Source organism: Gymnodraco acuticeps, unplaced genomic scaffold (assembly GCF_902827175.1).
Source record: "Gymnodraco acuticeps unplaced genomic scaffold, fGymAcu1.1, whole genome shotgun sequence".
Classification (NCBI taxonomy): Eukaryota; Metazoa; Chordata; class Actinopteri; order Perciformes; family Bathydraconidae; genus Gymnodraco; species Gymnodraco acuticeps.
In genome coordinates, this window is record NW_022990238.1 from 6,301,012 (window position 1) to 6,324,498 (window position 23,487).

Here is a 23,487-nt window from a genome sequence, read left to right on the forward strand (position 1 = left end):
TATTTTTTCTGGTGTGCAGTGGGCTTAATGCATCTGCCATTTCTATGTCGATGCGTTTTTGTGTCTCTCTTTCCCTGTCTTTTCTCTCTTTCTCTTGCTTTCTTTTTATTCTTTGTTCCTGCGCTTTGTGTTCTTCCACTATCGCTCTCTCTTTCTCGCGGCGTACAGCGTCAACTGACCCTGAACGCCCTGTCTCCTCGTCTGCTTTCACTGAAACAGCCGCTGCTATCATACCTTCTTCTGCTTCACCTGTCCTTTTATGGGCTTGTTCAGCCCATAAAGCTGCAACTCGCAGTTGAGCTTCTAACTTCTTTCTTTTCTTGCCTTGTGTTGTTCCAGCTGTTGCTGCTCTCAATTTGTCGCTTAATTCTCTTACTGCTGTTTTCTCCAACTTTCCTCGGAAGCCGTACAGTTTATACCATTTGCTACAATAACTGGTGCTGCCATGACTATATATTTCCATATATCTCATGTCCCCTGTAGCGGCAGGCTTACTCCCATTGGACCCCATGATTCTAGCTTGGTGTTCCTACTGGACAACGTGCCGGTCAGAACCTAATTCCTAATTCACCACTACGTGTACTTCAACAGACCACAGAGTTTGTGTTATCACCATTAGGTTTCCACTCTGTGCGCTGATTCCACTTGGTGACACTTTTACACACTGCTTTCACTCAATCACTCATAAGTGTACCCAAAGGCACGTCGATTCTCCTCCTAGGCAGAGTAGCCTTTCTCTATCAACGTTTTATCAACCTCCTTAACGGCGGAGTAGCCTTTCTCTATCAACGTTTTATCAACCTCCTTAACGGCGGAGAAACCTTTCTCAATCAACGTTTTATCAACCTCCTTAATGGCGGAGAAACCTTTCTCAACCAACGTTTTATCAACCTCCTTAACGGCGGAGAAACCTTTCTCAACCTCCTTAAATGGTGGAGAAACCATGTATATCAATTTTTTATCTTACCCGTTATCTGTGGTCACTGGTCCGGTTGGATTCCGTCAATCGTGCCGAGGATGAGGGAGGTTGGACATATAAGCACCGGCCCGGCCACGAATTCTGCGTCCCGGGTCTTTCTCGGGGTCGGCTGATGATCCCGGCTGTCGACAGACTTGCGGCGTGTCTTTTCCCTCCTCCTTCCAGTCACGATGTGTTGGAATCCGGCTCGAAGGACCAATTAATGTGGGGTATTTCTATATTACTTTGTAAGAGTAAACCCCAGCTCGGTTCAAATATACCAAAACCCAGTGAACAAAGATAACAGTACTCGAGTTTCAAGTTTACTTGCTACAAGGAGAATCAGCGAGTGACATGTCATGTCAACTCCATAACCAACTCTGCTCGCCTTCTCCTGGCACATTCTTTTTTATTTCAACAATACAGTAACATGACAATCATGTGGTGTTGACCAACGCCTTATTTCTTAGTGTGAATCTTATGACTCTCAGTCATGTGAATCTGTGTGTGTGTGTGTGTGTGTGTGTGTGTCATTTTAAACAGACTATGCTTTGTTCCTCCATCAACACATTTTGTAACACAGCAAATGAGAATACATTATGAAAACACATTTTTATCCTTCAATAAACTCTAACACTGGTGTGGCAGTATGCTCCTTTTAATCCTTTCTTCCTCCGTGGGGAAGAGAAAAGAAAAAACGTCCTCGCTACCGTGGTGTCGGTAGTGAGGGAGCAAGCTAACGCTAGCTTGAAAAAGTCAGACCTAGCTTTCTTTCCGGGGAAAGAGAGCGTCGAGGTCGATTTCAACAATAACTAGCGTTAGTAATTACCGTCTTCCTGCGAAGCAGAAGGAGTAGCCGGCGAGCGCCCGTCGACCGAAATGGATATTTGGGTTCAGTCTGTGGACCGTTAAGCTTGTCCGGCTACCATAGAGATGTGCTCTGAAGCAAGAAGAGGTGTTTGAATGGCGCATGCGTCGTGGCGCAAGCTACTTATAGGGGGTGATTTCCCTGACGCTGACGTCAAGATCACCAGCCAATCAGGATTGGCGTAATGAGATTGATGCTTCTGTTTGCTCCGCGATGAGGCGCATCCCATAGTGAGACATCGAACGGAGTGTTATGAATGAGAACTGTACTTAAGTACAGTACTTGAGCAAATGTACTTTGATACTTCCTGTGTCACATGCGGAGACGGGCTGTGGGCGTGTTTGTGTTGTTTACTAACAAGACTATCATGGGGGCGGCGGAGCTCAAGTCTAGTTTCTCCACCTGGAGATATTCTCACTATTTCACTTTTGTCGAGCACAAAGAAAATAACGTTTTAGTTAAATGTAAGTTGTCTCTTGGCGGGTCAAAGATCCTATCTACTGCCCAAACCAGTCATTCAAATCTCTTAAAACATCTGCAAAAACAACATGCTGGGACGAAGCTAGTAGCTAAGACCACAGAGACTCAGCCGACGCCACTCCACCTCCACCTAAGCAACAGCGGCTGGATTTTAACCAAAGGACTGCTATCCAGGGAAAAGTCGATAAAGCCATTGCACGGTATGTTGTAGAACACATGCAGGCTATTGCTACAGTGGAGTCCCCCGCTTTCAGGGAGCTAGTTAGCATGATAGCATGTCCGGGCGGCACACGGCATATGGGACTGAAAACTTTTTCCAACTACCTGGAGAAAGAATATACAAAAATGGAAAGCCAGCTAATATCGATGCAATCCAGATTGCATATAATGCATGTCAAGTTGATCAACAGATTGTATTATTCTCCAATGCAATAACAGTACTGAAATGAAGGCTATAAGGGCATTAATGGGAGCCCTTTTTTACAAGTAACGAAAACGTTACTTTTCACAGTAACGCATTACTTTTGGGTGTAAGTAACTAGTAAAGTAAATGAGTTACTTTTGACATGAAGTAACTAGTAATGGTAACTAGTTACTGGTTTTCAGTAACTAGCACAACACTGGTTATAGCACACCATGTGACTTAAAGGAATTGCCTTTATCGATGTACAACTTAAAGGTCCCCTATTATACTGTTTTTCATCAATATATTATAGGTCTCAGATATATACAAAACATGTCTCTGAAGTGTTTGGATTGAAATACCAAACAGATCATGCATTGTATTATCCCATAAACCCCTCTGTCAGCTCTGTTTCAAAAGTGTTGATTCTCTGTCTGTTACTTTAAGCCCCGGCCACACGAGGACGATAACGCAAACGGACCGCAATCGTTATCAAAAAAGTCTTCCGTCCACACGCAGCGGGCACCAGAAATGTGTAGACAATTTACTAGCGGTAGACATTAAGGGTAAATAATGTCTACCTCCAAAAGAAAATCGACTAATAATGAAGAAAATTAACACATTTGTTGCAATAGTAATTTATGCACTAACTACATTACTACTTGTACTACAACATTGTAATCATCAGTTCTTCCTCATTTTCCTCAATTGTTCATATTTGGTTTATTAAAATAATGATATTGTAGTCATTGTTAAAAAATGTCTGCTATTATTATGAGTAGCCTATTATTATTTGTTTTATGCACTTTCTGCCTTCCTGTCATTAGGAGTTAGACATGTAATGGCTATGTAATTGATTTGATTAGAACCTTCATTATCCTAAACTGCTGGGACATTTCGCCAATACCTTTATCAGTGTGCGAAAAAGTACACGTCCCACCGTCCGGGACGTGTTATTTACAATATCGGACAAGTAGATCTTTCAATTGACTTGTCCGGCGGACAAGTGACGTTTTTCGGCCTGATTTATTGACAAATTATTGATACATTCAGTTTACAAAGGGCAGAACTCATTCGCAAATTGTACGTGTCCGCCATTGTTCGTTTAGAAGTGTTAGTTTCGGTTCTGCTTGTCGATTCCTAAGGAAATGCATCTCGCCGCTTTCTGTAGTTAGACGAGGCGGGGTGGGAAGTGTAGCAGTGGCAGGGTTGGGAAGCAAAACACGGTTCCGAGCAGAGTTGGGGGTAACGCGTTACTGTAATAATATTACTTTTGTTTGTAACGGAGTAGTGTAACGCGCTACTTTTATAATTCAGTAATCACACTACAGTTACTAACATTGCCCCGACACGCGTTACTTCGTTACTTACTAAAATCAGTCATAATCACACTGACAGACAAGAGGGGTTTCCGCCGCAGGTTTATATGTACGTAATCTGCGCGACTTGCGCGTCCACATCTCCACGTGCAGTGCTGCATAAACATGGCTGAGTCAGCGATAACTCTCGAGGGGTGGAGGTATGCTCATTATTTTTGAGTTCGTCCGAAGAATAGACAGGAATGTGACGGTGAGGTGCAAACTGTGTCCAGGCCAGAAGCTGTTATCCACTGCTGTAAACACCACGTCAAACCTCAACAAACACCTGCAAAGATCACATGCTAAGGTGAAGCTAACGCACACGCTATTTGTTTGTTTGTTGTTCTTCTTCTCTGTCTTCCGGTTGTTGCCTGTTTTGAATGACGAATACACACTACCGCCGCCTGCTGGTAAGGAGAGTTATTGCCACTCACGCATGCGCAGTTCGTACGTGCTCGGCGAGTAAAGTAACGAGTAAAGTAACGAGTTACTTTATGTAGAGAGTAACGAAGTAGTGTAATATATTACTTTAAAAAAAAGTAATATGTAATATATTACATTTTTTTATTAACGACCCCATCTCTGGTTCCGAGTAGGAACAAATAACAATTGTCCGGTACCGGGATTAATAAGAGTTGTGAGGACAGGAGGCGAGGCCGAGCCCCGCGTACTGCAGCTCTCTCTATGCTCCGTATCAGCTGATCGCTGCACGGTGCAGCTCAGCGTCTCTCTCTCTCTCTCTCTCTACACACAGTGGATCCGCTGCCCGATTAACAGCCTCATCTTTGTCAAACTTTCTTATGTTCTTTCTCTAACACGTAATGAAGGTTATTAAGCGTTTTAACTCCTATGTTGTTAATATTGACCACCATTTCATTTATGAAGTAAAGTAACCTCCCTGTCTGTGTCCTCCTCGCGCTGTCCTCACATCCCCGGACCCCCAGACTCAGAGGAGCACAGGGATGTCAGTATTGTTTATGAAGCAGGGTAAAGAAAGTACATTATTGAAATGAAAATACTATTTATTTACTTTTACAAACAGTGAGCAGCTGGGCAGCTGCAGCATGTGTATTGCAGGACATGTGTAAGCGTATTTGAGTTGTAGAAAAGCGCTAGGCCTATAGGCTATACATCTAATGTGTCATTATTATTATTATTAGGTTATGTCCTATGTGTTGGACAAGTGTGGTTGGACTTTGTCTCACAGGCAGGTTACAGTGTATTCTCAAATTCTCAAACTGCACCACTTAGAACTAACTAAACAATGCAGAGATTATTTTTATATAATTGTATTCAATAACCGTAAGAAATTCAACAGTATGAAGTGATTTGTAAATAGGAATACAGATTTGACTTAATCTTTTCATAAATATATTTTTCTCCCAGTTTGACTTATTTTTACCCTCTCAAAGAACCGGAATTGAGAACCGAAAATAACCGGAATCGAAAAGCAGAACCAGAATCGTTAAAATCCAAACGATACCCAACCATAGACGTATATGTCTATGTACCCAACCCTATGTGTGATGCAGTAAAATCTTACCGCTCACTTACGTTAGCGGTGTCGTAAAAACCGTGGGAAAATGTAAAATACGATGACGAAGAAGAAGATTCCAGTGGCCCCAATTTTTGTCCATTCTGGACAAGTGAAAAATGTATTCGGACAAGTAAATTGCCAAACTCACTTGTCCATGGACAAGTACTCTCTAAAAACTTTTTCTCACACTGCTTTATATTGTCTACTCTTCACTTACTTGTCAGCATAAGTCGGCATTGATGTACAGAGCCGACAGAAGACCTTGTTTATTTTTGGCATCATATTGAGAGGTGCAGCCAGTGACGCATCCTAAAACCAGGAAGTAAGCTGCTGGTTCCCTCGACAAGGGTTTTGGAAAATAGCTGCGCTCCACAGCAAACAGCTGTTTGCTTTTCACCCAACAACGACAACCGACTCACGGAACGCTATGTTGTAGCGTTGATAAATGAAACAATTTAACTAAATTGCTAGTCAAAATACCAATATCACAGGACAATTTTTTAAAGCAATATTTTTAGTGGCAAGTGGAAAGTACGTTATGCTTCCGGGCCAGCGGGCCATTTAATGTCAAGCCCTGCCGGTTACCGGCCGGCCCACATCGTCCGACCGGCCCACTTCAGTACCGGCCCATCGGGATTCGTCCCGATGGCCAGTCCGCCCCTGGGTTTGGCCCACACCCCACTGGGCTGGGCTGGGCCATTTTGATAGGCTATCTTTGTTCTATCTATCAGATAGTTTAACTTTCACACATCAGGCCCGTAGCAGCTGAACAATCAGGAGTGAGTGACTGAGAGACCTAGCTGGCAGTTGCTTACAGATGGATAAACAAGCTCCAAGTAAAGGCGTTTTTGTATAGTTTGTATATACAGTATACAGTATTGTAGCGAGCCCTGGGTTCAGAGGGAGGGGCTTGCATAGGGGAGGGGGGGGGGGGGTTGGCAGGGAAACGGGGTTCAGGGGGAGTGGCTATACCCGTAGGATAGAAAAGGGGGAAGTGACGTCTGACTCAGAGGTCACGCGGCTGTGGAGAAGAACGTGTTGCCCACATTCTGTTACTGAGTTTAGGCTAGCTAGCTAGCAGGTTTATTGTTTTGGGTGCAGTCACTTTTGCCTCCACTTGCTGTTCAAATAAATGTTGAAAGAAAAAGTAAATCTGTTTACAGTTCTGTTTCATATGGGTGTTGAGAGATGTATCCATAGATTTAGTCCCTAATTTTGCTCTCAAAGTGAACCAGATTGACGCATTTAACTTCAACATTTAAAAAAAAAAATCTTCCCGGGGGAGCATGCCCCCGGACCCCCCTAGAAGAGGTGAGGTCCACCACCTGCCCACACCCCCTGTTAAATTGTCTCACCCACATTGAGGATGCTTCCTACGCCCATGTTTTATTCCATGCGTCAAGTCAGGCAAATTGGGTCCAAATGTTATTGCATCTATGATCTGTTAACATTAAAATCAATAAATATATGCTGTAACTATTTTTCTCTACTCAAGGGCTCAGTTAATGTGATTACTATATGAATAATGGTCCAAAATAATATTAAATGCATATGGTTTTTTGTTAAGTAACATACTTTCGTCTCCGGCCGGCCGATACATGCCACGCATTAAGTGGGCCTGTCTGTCAATTAATCCCCGGGCCACTTTTTCCCCCCAGTCCGCCCCTGGTCTGTCCCACTTGCACATAGGTTAAAGTGGGCCTATAAACAATAGTGACATGTCACAATAACATATTACAATATTTACATCAGTCATTTCACATGGAAAGTGTTATACTTACAATAAACAATTGTCCCTCCACCTCCTCATCATCATTTAAGCCTGGAAACTTGCTTGGGGAATCCATTTTCTGTGCAAAAACATAATACATTTAATAACACATAAAGTGCACAATACATTTACACTTCAACTTAATCAATACAGATCACACACTGAGTACTGAACTCTAAACATGTGCTTCGAAATAAAAGTGCTGACAGTTCAGTTTTAACTAGGAGCCGTTTTCATCAACTCCCATTCAAATCTCAGGGCTAGCATATGGGGGTTTATGGGGGTTATTCCCTATCTTTATTCAAGAGCGTGGTATTTGGAGTCACAGAAAAAAAGAAAGTAGTGCCGTCACACAAACCAATTGTGTGTTCTGTTAACTGTCTTCCTGCGAAGAATGCCATCGTCATCGATATGGAGTCTTTCCCATTCGCGGAGAAGGCACTTGCTTTGTTTACTAAATGCATGAAATCCATGTCTATCTGGCTTGTTGTCCCTCAGTTTACACTGCATCACTGGACCAATGTTTTTGTCGTCTTCCTGTGCTTTTCTTATTTCAGGAACTGAAAATGATTTATACATTGCTCCACTCACTGATGAACATTGGAGAGTGGTAAGTACTGGGCAGACCAACGATGAGCTTGAGTCTTGAGTCTCGACTGCTTGGGCTGTAGCTGCCACACAGTCTGATGGGAGCTCTTCAGTACATTTGATCAACATCTCTTCAACATTTACAGGCATCCTTGATAGACTGTCAGCATCCACATTCTCTTTCCCTGGACGGCATCGAATGGTAAAGTGAAAGTCGGCAAGCTCTGCTACCCATCTATATCCAGTTGCATTAAGCTTGGCACTCGACAGGACATAGGTAAGTGGATTATTATCACTGTATACAGTAAATGTAGGCGCATAGTACAAATAGTCTCTGAATTGTTCTGTTACTACCCACTTTAATGCGAGAAATTCCAATTTTCCTGAGTGGAGATGGTAATTTCGTTCAGAGGCTGTCAGTGTCCGAGAACCGTAGGCGATCACACGGAGTTTACCATCCTGTTGTTGGTATAGGACTGCGCCAAGGCCTTGGTTTGACGCATCTGTATGGAGGACAAATGGCAGTGAGAAGTCAGGGAACCCGAGGACTGGGGGCTCAACCAGACAGTCTATTAGCCGTTCCAGGATGCATTGATGTTCTTCAGTCCACACAATTGGTTTGTGTGACGGCACTCCTTTCTTTTTTTCTGTGACTCGTCTTGTTTTTCTCCTGCTTTCTGTTACATTGTTGTCTTCTGCTGTACCTTTCAACAAGTCATAAAGTGGTCCAGCAATTCGGGAAAAGTTCTGTATGTATTGTCTGTAGTAGCTTAGCAAGCCCATGATAGCTCGAAGCTCTCCCACATTTTTCGGTCTCTTATCTTTCAATGCTCTCACAGTGATGGTGTCAGCTGGATCGATTTTGCTACCTTCGGCAGAAACAACTCTTCCCAAATATCGAACCTCACGCTTGAAAAGTTCACACTTGCTGGGCTTCAATTTGATTCCATATCTTCTCAACAGCTGTAGCACTTTTCTGGCATGGTTCACATGGTCCTCAAACGATTGACTGTACACAAGTGTGTCATCCAAATAGGGGATGCAGATGTTGTCTCGCACTTCTTCTAAACACTCTTCCATGCACCGTTGAAAGGCTGCTGGTGCATTCATCAGCCCAAATGGAATTCTTATCCATACAGGCCCCACGGCGTCACAAATGCAGTTAAAGGTCTGCTGTCTTCCTCTATAAAACCCTGATGGTAGGCCTTCCCTTGGTCTAACAATGAAAACCAAGTATGACCGCCAAGACTGTCAAGGATGTCCTGCACTCGGGGTATCGGTTGTCTGTCAGGGTTTGTCTTTTTGTTTAACTCTCTGTAATCTATGCAAAGACGTAAGCTGCCATCTTTTTTTCTTACACAGACAACAGGTGAGGCATATGGTGAGCTGGATTTATTTACCCATCCTTGTGCAATAAGGTTATGTAGATAGTCTTTCATCTCCTTATATAGTGGCTTTGGCACAGACACGTACGTTCGTGCTACAGGATCTGTGTCTGTAAGTGATATGCTCAACTTCAGCTTCTCAATACATCCAATATCATCATCTGACTTCGAAAAAGATGAACATTCCTCACGAAGAATATCTTGCACCATTACTTTCTCGGTTTCACTTAGATGACTCAGGTTAATTGGTGGATTCCATGGAATGTCAGCATCATGTTCACTCTTTGCATTCACTTGATTGACTGACACTGGAGGATGCTGATTTGGTTTCTCTAACACTGTAGTTGGATACACAGCCTGGACTTGCTGCACTCTGCCCACAACAGTTCTTCCTGCCAACTCAATATCATGATCGGTGGGGTTTTGCACATCGAGAATAATGTAAGGTGAAGCACCACTTTTAAGCATCACCAATGTATCACAAAACTCAAGGCCTTCAGCCCACTGAGGATTTATGTCAGGCTCAAAAATGAGAGTAGTGTCTTTCTTCAGTGGCTGTGTCTGTACTTTACAGTCAATTTGAACAGAAGAGTGTTTAGGAACCATGACTTTCCCTTTTGTGGTTTTTACCATATGACATGACTGTTCTGTAGTCACTAGGTCAATGAAGGCTGTGACATTCTTTTTCTCAAGACTGGGAATAGCTGCTGTTAAAGTCTCATGCAACTGCTCTCTTCTTCTAACATCCATTTGTTCTGAAGTGCTGGTTTTCACTATTCGCTCAATGACATTGTAGCCTAGAATAGGCTGTGAGAGAGATCTGCCTTTCATCACGAGCATGGGGACAATAAGTTATTTGGGATCAGCTCCTTCTGCAGCTAATCCAAAAGTTACCTCAATGTAGCCCTTGTAAGGCATGCTCTCTCCGTTAGCAGCAGTGATATTCAAATTATCCGGTGCATCCAGTAACTCTGAAACATCTCTTAGCTTCTCATGTGGCAAATGTCTCTTTTTCCATTTTTCATCAACAATGCAGACTTGGGAGCCTGTATCCCACAATGCTTTAATTTTACGGTCTTGGATGTAGCACTCAACTATACAGCTTTTTCCTACCAACGCCACAAGACGAGAATGGCTGTCCTCTTTTCTGGTGTGGGCTGTGCTTGCACTTGGTTGAGAGCACTGATTAACATGCGCGTGAGAGGGCTGCTTGCATTTTTTGTAATGTTTTGGCCAATGTTCAGTTTGACAGGTTTTAGAGCAGTAATTGTCTTCTTTACACGATGCACATTTTCTGAATTTCTGTTCGTTTTCAGGGACACCACAGTATGAGCAATGCTGTTGGGACATTACACTGTTGTTGGTTACTCCCTGTCCCGTGGGGGTAACCCTGTTTCGTTTAAAGGGACCTCTCTGTCTGGTCCGTTTCCTCTCAGCCTGCAACCTGCGAGAAAATGTTCATTACTACCACACCTGTAGCAATGGGTGCAATACTCACTTCCATTTTGCTTGCAGCCAAAACATTTTCTTAAGCGTGCACGACTTGGCCCGGAGAAGTTGTGTTGTGGTGCGAACCCTCTTTGGTATTGAGCTGTCTCTCCTCTCTGCCCTGGTCCTGGGGGTGGCCAGCGGTTTTGCTGTGGATACTGGAACTGATGAGGGGGGATGCATTCTTGTGGTATAGGTGAGGTGAAATACTGTGGCTGTGCTTGGTTAGGCTGTCGCATTGACTCTGATTTGTGCAACTTCTACGCCTATGTTTTTCAGTAATGCCATATCAGACCGCATTTCTTTCAGTTCACTCAGAACATCAGGCTGAAATCTGCTGTTTTGGTCTGGATTAGTATTTTTTTCCTTTTTCTCTGCAGTTGTCTCGCTGGATTGAGCTGAGTGCACTGCGGTTGGCCTCTGCTGGGTAAGTAGTTTATTTTTATTTTGTCTCTCTGCTTCGTTGGCACAAGCAATGTTAACTTTTTCGAGGAGCAGCTCATCACTTGATGTTGTCTGTTGCAAATACGGCTGAAGATCACTTCTAATGTTGTCATTTTGCAGGCCTGTGAGAACAGTGTGGAGAAACATACTCTGTACGAGGACAGGATCATATCTTAGACCACATTCTGCCTCCTGTGAAGCAAACAGAATTTTCTGTCTTAAATCCAGAGCACGAATCAGGAAGTTTTGTGGAGTCTCCTTGTTATTTTGGACCTCTGAGGTCAGTTGTTTGTACAGTTCTGTTGCTCCTTTTTCTTGGTAATGGGACCTGAGTATCCTCCTCAAGGTAGGTAAAGTCAGGTCGATTTTTCCCTCCAAATAGCTGCAGAGTTGTAGGCCTGGTGCTATTGCCCTTATCACTGCATCCATTATTTCTATTTCAGGAAATCCCTTGCTCATGCCTTGCTCAATTTGATGTGCTAGACTAGAGAATGTAAGTTTGTCTTTTTGACCTGGTTCACCAATCTGGCCTGATATTTTGAATTCTCTGCTCCACTGTAATGAGACACGTGGTTGGGGGGTCTGTTGGACAGTCACATTGTCTTGTTTAATAGTATTACCTTCCCCACTCACTAACCTTTGGGCCCCACCGGTCTGGTCTGGTTTTGCCTGTAGTGAAAATGCTAAGGCTGACTGTAGTTTCTCTATCTCTTTAAGCAAACTTTGTCTTTCTGACGGCTGTATGACATGTTCCTGCACCACGGTTTGTCACCTGAACTCTGCTCTTTTCCTCTGTTATCTTCTCTTAATAAAGCAGCCTGTTGTAACTCAACTATTTTATCTTTTAGAACAAGTATCTCTGCCATACCCTGATCCTCAAGTTCACTTAGCTCTTCTCTCTCTAAGTGCATTGTAACATGTGAGATGAGAGACGAACGGTTTTTACCTGATACATACTCAAAAGTTGACCCGGCAATAGTTAGGAAATCACACACTTCAATCAAATCATCCCTTGTCAGTGTGTACAGTTTACCACCAACTTCTAGCTTCAAGTCTTCTAGCGCTCAGGAGTCCATTTCAATCTATTTTCCTGTGGACATTGTCAGTGTAATGTAGAACCTTCACTTTGCAGATGAGACAGCGTAACTCTCCTGGCACCCGTAGTTGACCTCAGATTGTATACAAGTCCCTCTCCGTAGCTATTGAACCACCACACGTCGTCGTCCACCCTAATTGTAGTGAAGATGGGTTGAATGATGATCGGGGACATCTATCTGGATTGGAACAGCTGGCCCTCGTCACATTCATCCCGGACGAGCCCCCAAAGTTACGCCCCTGATAAAAGGGAAGAATTTTGACAAGAGTCAAAGTTAGGTTTCATTCTCCAGTACTTTACTCGAGTCAGTCAACAAATGCAACACCTTTCAATAGCACATACAACTTGGCTATTAACACTGTATTTCAATCATGAAACTTCTTAATTACCACAATATCATTGATAAGATTATATAATTGACAACATATTACATATAACTGTGTCCATACACAATACACAAGATGGCGGCAAATGCAACACCTTTCAATAGCACATACAACTTGGCTATTAACACTGTATTTCAATCATGAGACTCCTTAATTACCACAATATCATTGATAAGATAATATAATTGACAACATAGCAGAATTATTTAACTAAAATATAAAGACAACATATTACATATAACTGTGCATACACAATACACAAGATGGCGGCAAATGCGCGCTACGCAGTGTTTGTTCATGTAACCATGTAGACGTTACTACACACATTCTCGGCTATCACACACATCAGCCCGAGCTGATAAAACGTAATAATAACACACTCAATATTTCACACAACCGCTTTAAAACACTCCTTACACATGTTATAGTTTGGCCCAATTTGTTATGGTTTTGTACTATCTACATACCTGATAAAAGGGAAACATTTTTGACAAGAGTCAAAGTTAGGTTTCATTCTCCGGTACTTTACTCGAGTGAGGAAAGTACCGCGAAACCCCCCAGATATGTGGGCGGAGACAAGAGCAATCGATCTCCGTCTCCCAGATCAAGGCCATCTAGTCGATCACAGTTTAACAGATCACACGTCTCCAAAACAAACACAAACAAGCGCAGACAGAATACCTTCTCCTCCTTTCCAAACATCCTACAATTAAACTACATTAACAAAGGTCAAAGGTAACAGTTAAAATACTGTCAATGTTACAAAAACAATCTATTACACTGACAGTTCAGTTTTAGCTAGGAGCTGTTTTCATCAACTCCCATTCAAATCTCAGGGCTAGCATATGGGGGTTTATGGGGGTTATTCCCTATCTTTATTCAAGAGCGTGGTATTTAAATTTGAGAGCATACTTTATTGATTTCTTTCCCTCAAACCCTGTCCTCGCACTCAAATAGTGCCTGCTTGCGCTTAGATTTGCTCTGCTTCTGCTCTGCTTCTGCTCAAACTGTACGCTTGCACTCAGATATATTGCTGTTTACAGATTTCCTGTGTTCCAGCTTAAAACCTTCTCCTCACACTCACGCTGTTTCTGTGCGCTCGTGAAATTTCTGACTCAGATTTATTCTGTGCACGCTCGAAACTTTTGTGCAACAATCCTGTCAAAATCCCTCAACCAATAGGAGGCCAGGTGTCCTTGCGGATGCGTTCGCTTTACTTATTACAGCGTCCCGTAAGGGCGGTTACTCTTTGGTTTATAAACTACCGCCCTCCAGGGCTTTATAACATATATATACATATACATATCTATAGGTTACTTACGTAACCCCAGTTACTCACTATGGGATGCGCCTCATCGCGGAGCAAACAGAAGCATCAATCTCATTACGCCAATCCTGATTGGCTGGTGATCTTGACGTCAGCATCAGGGAATTCACCCCCTATAAGTAGCTTGTGCCACGACGCATGCGTCATTCAAAATAAGCACCGCTTCACCATAGCAAGGAGGGCCGTCTGGTGAGACATCTCACTTCATGTTACTCTGAGAACTGGGGTTACGTAAGTAACCTATAGTTCTCATTCATAACACTCCGTTCGATGTCTCACTATGGGAAATTGTAGCTCCCGTATTGTCAGATGAGCTTATCTCGAAAATCAACAAACCAACCAGAACTTAACAGGTAGAGCTCTGATTCAACCAGGTGCCCAGCAATGCTTGAGTCACACTGGGAGCAGAACGTCCAGCCTGTTAAGAGGCGGACAAAAGTGAGCGGCGAGAACCAGCTCGCCGCTGCACCAATGTCTTGGATGGGAGACATCCTTGACAGAGCCCAGGATGCAGCCAGACCCTGAGTCGAAAGAGCTCGCGGACCCGAGGGTGCCTGCGAACTCTGACTCGTATGGGCCCCAAAGCAATTGCTTCCACAAACCAGTGGGAGAGCCGTTGCTTATTAACAGGCTTGCCCTTATAAGGGTTAGCCCAGGACACAAGGGGTTGGTCATTATGACGAAGCACCCTTGATCTGTCCCTGTACGTGCGTACAGCACGGGCTAGACACGGCAAATCCGGCCGCTGTTCCCCGGAGGAATACAGTGGCGGGGAGGATGCCTCAATGTCAAATGTGGTACCTGAACCAACCACCTTAAGATAAAGGCAGGGTTGGGCAACCACACTCTGTTTGCCCTGGGGCGAACTGAGTGCATGAAGACTGTTCAGATAGTGCATGAGTGCCACTGGCTCGCTTGGCAGCTGCCAGGGTCAGCTTCATGTCACACTGTATTCAGATTGTACCACTCACGGGCCAGGCCCATAGAGCCAAGCGCTCTGGGTGTGGGTGAAAGATCACCCCCCCCCCGCTTGGGACAGTATGTCCCTGCGTAGTGGGAGCTGCCATGGCTGCCCGCACAGCAGCTGATATATCTCTGCTAGCCAGTCCATAGCTGGCCAGTGCGGAACTATTAGGATAAGTGTGTGGCGTTGCTCTCTCACTCTGGCCAGAGTTGGGGGTATCAGAGCCAGGGGTGGGAACGCGTACAGAAGGCCCGGGGGCCAATCATGCACGAGTGCATCCACGCCTAACGGTGCATTTAGATCGCGCATCGAAAAGAACAGCTGACACTGAGCGTTGTCTTTCGATGCGAACAGTCTCCACCGCGGCTCTGCCGTAACGCACCCACAGCTGGCTCACAATCCTTGGATGTAGAGTCCAGTCTGCATAAAGTGGTATACCTCTGGACAGTAGATCTTCCCCGAGGTTCATCACTACGTACGTGCGTCGTTCATCACTACGTACGTGCGTCGCTCTCAGAGAGAGGAGACGTCTACCGCTCCATAGGATCAGTTTGCGCGCCAGTGTGTGTAACTGGAGAGAACGCAAACCCCCTTGGCGGTTAATATACGATATTGTGGTCGTATTGTCTGTCTTCACGAGGAGGTGATGTCCCCTGAGGAAAGGCAGAAAGCGTTTTAGGATGAGAAACACCGCTAAAAGCTCCAGGTAATTTATGTGTGCCCGCTGGAGGTCTCTGCTCCAGAGACCCCTCACCGGGCGACCTTCATAAATAGGCCTACCTCCCCAACCTGTCAGACATGCGTCCGTGGTGACCACTTTCCGTGAAAGGACAGCACCCATAGGCACACCTCGTACTAGAAAAGTCGGGTGCAGCCAGTGGCGCAGTGCCATTACGCATTTCACAGTAACCATCACTCTCCGCGCGCCATGGTTGAGCAGGTGCTTTACGGACATTTGTCTGCGTAACAGCCTCCTGCTCCGACTGTGCGAGAAGCAGCCAGTCGTCCAGGTAGGTCGCCAGGCGAATACCCTGTTGTCTTAACGGGGCTATCGCGGCTTCCGTACATCGTACAAACACCCTTGGACTGAGAGACAGACCGAAGGGGAGTACTCTGTTTTCATAACAGATCCCCTGAAATGCGAATCTCAGATATTTCCTGTGTGGGTAATATACTGGGATGTGAAAATACGCATCTTTCAGGTCGACTGATGTAAACCAGTCGTCTTGTCACACGAGAAGCAGCAGAGATGTGTGAGTGAGCATTCTGAACTTATATCTTTTTAGATATTTGTTCAGAGCCCTCAAATCAAGTATTGGCCGAATTCCGTTCCCTCCCCGTTTGGGAACGAGGAAGTAGGCTACTTGGAATAGAAGCCGCCCTGACTCTGCTCGGCGGGTACAATGGATATAGCCCTCTTTTCTAGGAGTGAGAGAATCTCTCTCTCCAGAATATGGGCTGACTCTCCTCGGGCCTGCGAATGCAGAATGCCCGAGAAGCGAGGGGGGGTGACAGCGAATTGGAGTCTGTAGCCCCGTGTTACTGTCTTGAAAACCCAAGCAGATGATGTGAGCATCTTCCACTGCATGCTCCTTAGAGCCAGTGGAGATGTCACGTCTCTTCCCCTCTGAGTCTCTATTTGTTGTGTTATGGGGCCCTCTAGTGTCTGAACACAGTGGTGCCCCTTTTCGACAATCCCCACCGACACTGCGCATGCGCATGACGGTGGTGCCTTCACAACCCCAGCCGGCACTGCGCATGCGCGTGACGGTGGTGCCTTTCAAGCCCCAGCCGGCACTGCGCATGCGCGTGGCAGTGGTGCCTTCACAGACCCGCCTGTAATCCGCCTTTTGAGAGATGCCGTAGCTGCTCTCAGAAGGGGAACAGTTAACGGGCTGTTTATTGGTTTTATTGTTTTTCTTTTCATTTTTTTGAGCTGCGCCCTCGACCTGAAGCCTGGATGCGTCAGCGGCAAATGTTTTATGACAGAAAAATCAACAAATGTGTGATATGTGCGGACTTGAGGATGGTGTTGAGGCATCTCTCGAGGCGGCGGGAACACATTTAGAGCTGGGGAACCATGGACTTCCAGCTCTGTCACAGAGGGGAGAAGGAGGGGCTGTCACGCCGCTCGCTTCTTCTTCCTCGACTGCTGGCCCAAATTCTGGGTTGGCTGCGCCTGAGCTGCAGCCGGAACCGGAGATTTTCTAGGCCAGCTCGCCCTCGTCTCCAGCCTGGGCTGGGTACTCGGGGTGGGCTGCGACCTCTGCGTCTTCGGTGTTTTAAACCGAGCAGGGTTCGAGGCAGCTTGGGCGAAGGACTGCTGCTGCGAAGGACTGCTGCTGCGAAGGCAGCGGCTGGACCCTTCGAGGGAGGCAGAGGTGGAGTGCCTCGTCCTCCTTCTTTTTCGACTCACACCTCCTTTGCATGGAGGCGAGAGTGGAGCCGAAAATTCCCTCGGGAACGATGGGCATATCCAGCACATCCTCCTTTTCCCGGTCTTGGAGGTTGGTGAGGTTGAGCCATCTCGCTCTTTCCTGCACCACCATGATCCCCATTGCCTTGCCCGTGGCCTGGACGGCGCAGCGTTGGACACGGAGACAAATCTCCGTGACCGCTGCCATCTCGTCCTGAGTGGCTGCCCCCGGGTTACCCGACAGGTCCTCGCAGAGCTCCGCTTGGTAAGCGGTTAGCAGCGAGGACACATTCAGGGCCCTGGCGGACAACGCTGCGGCTTTGTTCAGTCATTGTCGACTGAAATCGGTCCGACTTTGCCGGCAGCGTGGGGTTCCTGCTTGGTGACGGGACCATCCTCGGTAGGAGGTGGGCTGCTACCAACGGTTCCATGGGCGGTATGCGGAGCAGGCCGAGCTTCTCCATTCCGTCACAGTCTAGGGAGGAGGCACCCTGGATTGGGACCTTGTTGCTGAAGGGCTGGTCTCTCCACGAGACCGACACCTCATCCAACATCTCCGGGAAGACCGGAAGGAGTTGCCTCTTCGTCCGCGCTGCTTGGTGAAAATGTTTCCCTTCGTAGCGGGACCTGGAGGTCTCCTTGGCCATTTCAGGCCACGGGATGTCGAGTCTGGCCGCAGCGTGTTTACACACGGCCTGCAGGTCCATGCTCAGACAGGGCGAAGCTGGTGTGCTATCGCCCGGGAGAGCAGCCCTCGCTCCAGGCTTTGCAGCCTGAGCCGATGACATGAAGATGTCCTCTTCATGTTCATCCGACTCGGACAGGAGGAACACAGAGGCATCCTCTTCGTCCTCATCGTAGTCCAGCTCGAGGACATCCTCCGCGGGTGAGACCATGGTGAGGTCTAACCGGGAGCCCCAGCTCGGTAAAGCGTGGGGTCCCGTTCCCGCGTGTCTTGCCGTCACCGGGTCCCGGCCTGCCAGGGCGCGGGATTCCGGTTCTGCAGCCATCGCAGATAATGAGCCCCAGACCGACACGGAGAGGGGTTCACTCTCTGCGGCGGACGCCCCCGCGTCTTGACTGCCGGCCGGCAGGTCAGTGGACATGGGGGGGTCCTGCTCCGACAGGCTAGCTTGGCGTGCTAGCCGTCGGCGGAGGCTCTTCACGGTGAAGCGGACACAATGTCCGCACGAGCCGGGGTTTTCGATATCGCCTCGGGCGTGTTCCAGCCCGAGGCAGGACGAGCAGACCTGGTGTGTGTCTGTGCCCGAGATCTTCAACCCGCAGCCGCAGAGTCGAGCCACCGAGTCCCTGACTCCTCTGGTGTGAGGGAGAGAGGCGTCCATCTTGTTCGCCTCGTGGCGTGGAGAGGACCCGCTCTCAACAGGTAAGTTGGGAGAAAAAAGGTGTTACCACCCTGTCCTTAATCCGGAGAAAAGGACGGTGTGGGTCTTTTATTCCTGGAGAATACTGACTGGTGTGACAGTATGCTCCTTTAATTCTTTCGTCCTCCGTGGGGAAGAGAAAAGAAAAAGCTTCCTCGCTACCGTGGTGTCGATAGTGAGGGAGCGAGCTAGCAACAGGTGTGTTGCTAGCTTGAAAAAATCAGACCTACCTTACTTTCCGGGGAAAGAGAACGGCGAGGTCGATTTCAATACTAACTGACGTTAGTATTACCGTCTTCCTGCAAAGCAGAAGGAGTAGCCGGCGAGCGCCCGTCGACCGAAATGGTTATATTTGGGTTCAGTCTGTGGCTACTATAGAGATGTGCTCTGAAGCGAGAAGAGGTGTTTGAATGACGCATGCGTCGTGGCGCAAGCTACTTATAGGGGGTGAATTCCCTGGCGCTGACGTCAAGATCACCAGCCAATCAGTGAGACATCGAACGGAGTGTTATGAATGAGAACAGCGACGTGCAGTCAGGGGAGGCAGGGCCAGAGCCTCACCTGTCATACTCCAATGTAACGGAAAAACAACTAAAGAAAAACTAAATAATAATAAAATGTCTCCACTGATCTGTGTTGTAAATGTGATTTATGTATGATTCCAATCGCTTTTTATAGTCAAAATCAGCAAATTTGCCGAGCTCCGCTACAACTACGGGTAGCGATAAGAAGTGAGGCAGGGACGAGCTCTGCCTCTCGTAAACCCACAGTAACTGGCTGGAGCGCGGGCACTAATTTAACGCGGGCACTTGTTTTGTGAGCACGCTCAAGCCAGTTACTGCTGTGGGGTAAGGTGAGGCACAGATGAGATCTGCCTCACCTCAGAATTCGTCACCCCACAGAAACTGGCTGGAAAGCGGGCCCTAAGCGCATGCCTGCACCATCTCACTGTATGTCACCAAAGTAATGTTTGTAGATCCCTTTATTACATTTATCCTCGGCATCCATAGTCTCTAAATAACTTATTTCACGTATATATGATATTTAGGCTCGCTGGTCTCATCATACAACGGCAATGAAAAAAGCACCAGGGGAGGCAGCCATAACCTCTGCCGCACTGAAGGGGGCGCAAGTGAGCCCACAGGTCCTTGTTGCTACTGTTATTCTACGCAGAGGTAGACGCAAACAACAAACTAGACTTTTGAAACTAGAGGAAGATAAGGAGGACTTTTACAAAAAAGTAATAGAGATTGTTATCCAGAAGGATAGCATGGACTTCATCTTCAAGTCAAGGTAAGACCCCAATTGTAATGAAAATGGAATCTTACTAAGAAAGAACAATCCAATATTTAGATTTTGGGTATCCTTTTGTTGAACGGTCTGTGTAAAAGGAATCGAAGCATCGGACTAAAAAACCTTTTGAAAATAACCGAATATTTCGATTAAGGTCAAAATATAATATTTGTAAATCTGACTCTGAAAGAGTCAGTGCCTCACCAGCCATGAACCTCACCGCACGTCACTGATACATATATATTCATATATATAACATATATATATATATATTTATATATATAACAATATACTATTATACAAAAAGTCAGACAGCCTCACTTTATCTCTAACGTGAACTAAATATGCAAGTTTAGTTGTGGTATGAACTGAGAGAACTGTTTCACCCGCATCTGTCATCGAGAGACACAAGCAACTATACAGACACAAAAAAGGGACTAAATATATTTTTTTAAAAGACAGAACACAAAACTAAAAGACTACAATGAGACAGAGGTGCTACTTTTCAGTTTGTTCATATGCTAGGCTACAACCTTAATGTCCACATCATGAATGTTTTAAATCATATGCTTCACATATCTAAAATGACTAGTTTTAGATATGTCAAGCTAGTAACTTAGCTGTTACTGCAGGCTTTTTATATCTTTCTTTGTCCAAAAGTGGCTCAACAACGATATAAACTCCTACCTTGTTGCAGACATGTTTCTTGACTGTGTGCTGTCTTCAGTTCTTTATCAAGACCTTATCGACATGTTACTAACCACAATCACAGAAACCACAAACTTGTCTGTGGACTGGCTCTGCTGAAATCATCAGGTTTCATTTTCTCCTCTCTATATCCCCAGACTGAACCATCATGCAATTTTCTGTTATCAGCTCATTCCAGAATCAGCAAATATATTGGTAAAACTCAAAGTTCACTTAACTCATAAAACCCACCTGTTCTCAGTGTACCTTTGTCACGAACTTGAAAACACAAGGTAGTAGGACTCAAATGCACGACCCCAGGAGACAGAGGTAAAGTGTGAGAAAAATACTTTATTTACAAAAACAGGTCACAAAAAAGGATCGACACTCTTGACGAGGTGAAAAAGGTTCAAAACAAAAGGTAACAACAAAAATTCCCTCAGAATGAGGACCAAAACTAATTAACAGAAAAATAGCTTTTTTGTTTCTGATAGCAACTCTCTGTGGGTCCGCTGACGATTTGACGTCAGTTCGGATGGAATCTGTATCCGCTCGTTGTACACCCGTTTTTAAAAGATTTGGGTACGGAGGAAAAGAGAGAGGGTTTTATTTTCTGACGCTGCGTGAGTTCCCCGACGCACCGGGGACACATATGTATGTATAAAAGACATCACAAAGTGCATTTTGCATGATAGGTCCCCTTTAAACATGAGGTAACTGGGCACAGGTGGAAACAATCAGGAGCGGGGCTGATGAGAGCAGGCACACACACACAAGGATAGGGAGTCAAGGGACCTGGAATGAGACACAAAGGGTGAGTACCAAAATAAAAGAGGAATTGGGAGACAAGACAAAAATGACTTAACAAAACATGAAACATGACTAGACTAACATTTTTTATGAGATACAACAACCTTAGCCAATAATAAAAACCTTTATTACAAAATAATGAATAGAAAAAAAAACTTATTTTGGTGACATTTTGACTACAGTAAGTACTGTATCTCATTATTTTCACTTGTTAACTCCATATTGCGATACTAAATCAAAATATTTCTAATTAAAGTGACATAGAGGATCCTTTTTTTATCTAGTTGGCGGATTTTGGCTTCCATTCCATTGGCTTCCACCAATTATCGCTATGAACTATTATCACCTATTGCATTATTACGTTACATTTCATTCAGCTTATGCAAATGGTCTTACAGGCAGTGCAATCAACCATGAAGATACAGACTCAACACACCAGGCATGCTGCAAGTGCATAAGCTTTCAATGAGCCACAACTTTATACATACAGTATTACATGTAAAATGTGCCATTTTATTTGTGTTTTACAGCTGTATTTGTCTGCCTGTCATGTCTTTGTTTTATCTGTTGTAACTTCGTACATGCTGCCCTTCTTGGCCAGGTCACTCTTGGAAAAGAGATTTTAATCTCAATGAGTCTTTTACCTGGTTAAATAAAGGATATATATATACTGAAATAAGAAGGTTTTTTTTAATTCTAAGGTTCACTTAGAAGGATGGTGAGGGAAAAAGGAGCCTAAAAGCATCAGATGTTCAGTCAATACAATTCCTCAACACTAAAAACTAACACTATAAACATTACTTTATGATACTATGATGATAACAAAATGTGCCCGCCTTAATTACCTGCTGCTGTCAATAGATGACCCATTTGAAAGCTCTGCAAATCTCCGTGGTCATAATAACAGCGGAGTGTATACAGTACAGGCTATAGGGGTTGAGAAGGGCCCTGTGCTGTTTCCATGGCAACGGGGCACCCAGCGTCTGTGATTTCCCCCAGCTCATTGTCGGATCAGACACAACCAATAAAAACTTGCAATTAACTGTCAAAAAAGAGACAGAATGAAACAGTGACAAAAAGAAAGATAGAAAAAGTGAGATAGAGAAATAAGAAAGGAGGTGAAGAACAATACTTAAAATAATTAATAATTAATAAAGGAACAAAATAAACCAGGCTGATATGACGTGAGGACAAAGAAAGAAAAAAAAAGAAAGGAGGAAATGTCATATATGAAGACAGGAAAGGAAAGAAGGAAAGGAAGCAATGAAGGAACGATAACAAAAGGAGCGAAAAGAGATTAAATAAAAAAGGCATTGGGGGATATAAAGACATTAAAGAAAGAGTTGGAACTTAATTGAATAAGGAAGTAAAAAAGTCAACATTAAGAAAAAAAGTTTTTAAAATATGTTAAATTAAATATATATATATATATATATATCAGATGCAGTCTATTCATCCTGAGGGAAACTGGTGTTCGTCAATTGCAGTACAAAGTAGGAACAACTGCAAACAAAAGTGAAAATAGAACCTCATATAGAAAATAGAGATCATCAGTATGATGCTATATAAACAGGTTAAAGTTTCAACTGGCTAATCGCAAGGACCGCACAAATGAGAAGTTGCATATAAGTACGTGAACACAATTAAGGAAACTCATACAGGCAAGTGTATATGGTTATTTCAAAATCTTCTAAAAGTATGGCAATTAAGCATGATCATAGGTCAAATTATTTTCAGATGGTTAATTTTTGAGGACCTTCCAATGTTAGGTAAAGAACATTTGTTTTCTTCAATATCTTCAATTCTCTTTCTGCTAATATCAACACATCACAAGGATTAAGAG

General features: G+C 44.8%; 1 protein-coding gene across 2 annotated transcripts in view; it reads right to left on the bottom strand.

The window, feature by feature from the left end:
- The window catches only part of apol (apolipoprotein L), a 43,241-nt gene extending 30,581 nt beyond the window's left edge, over window positions 1-12,660 (bottom strand). For both annotated transcript variants that reach the window (XM_034219652.1, XM_034219648.1), the window contains exons 1-2: window positions 12,227-12,660; window positions 7,386-7,454 (exon numbers count right to left, since the gene is read on the bottom strand). The gene's annotated coding sequence lies outside the window, so the exon portion shown is untranslated. The remainder of the gene's footprint in view (window positions 1-7,385; window positions 7,455-12,226) is intronic.
- Window positions 12,661-23,487: the final 10,827 nt, after the last annotated feature.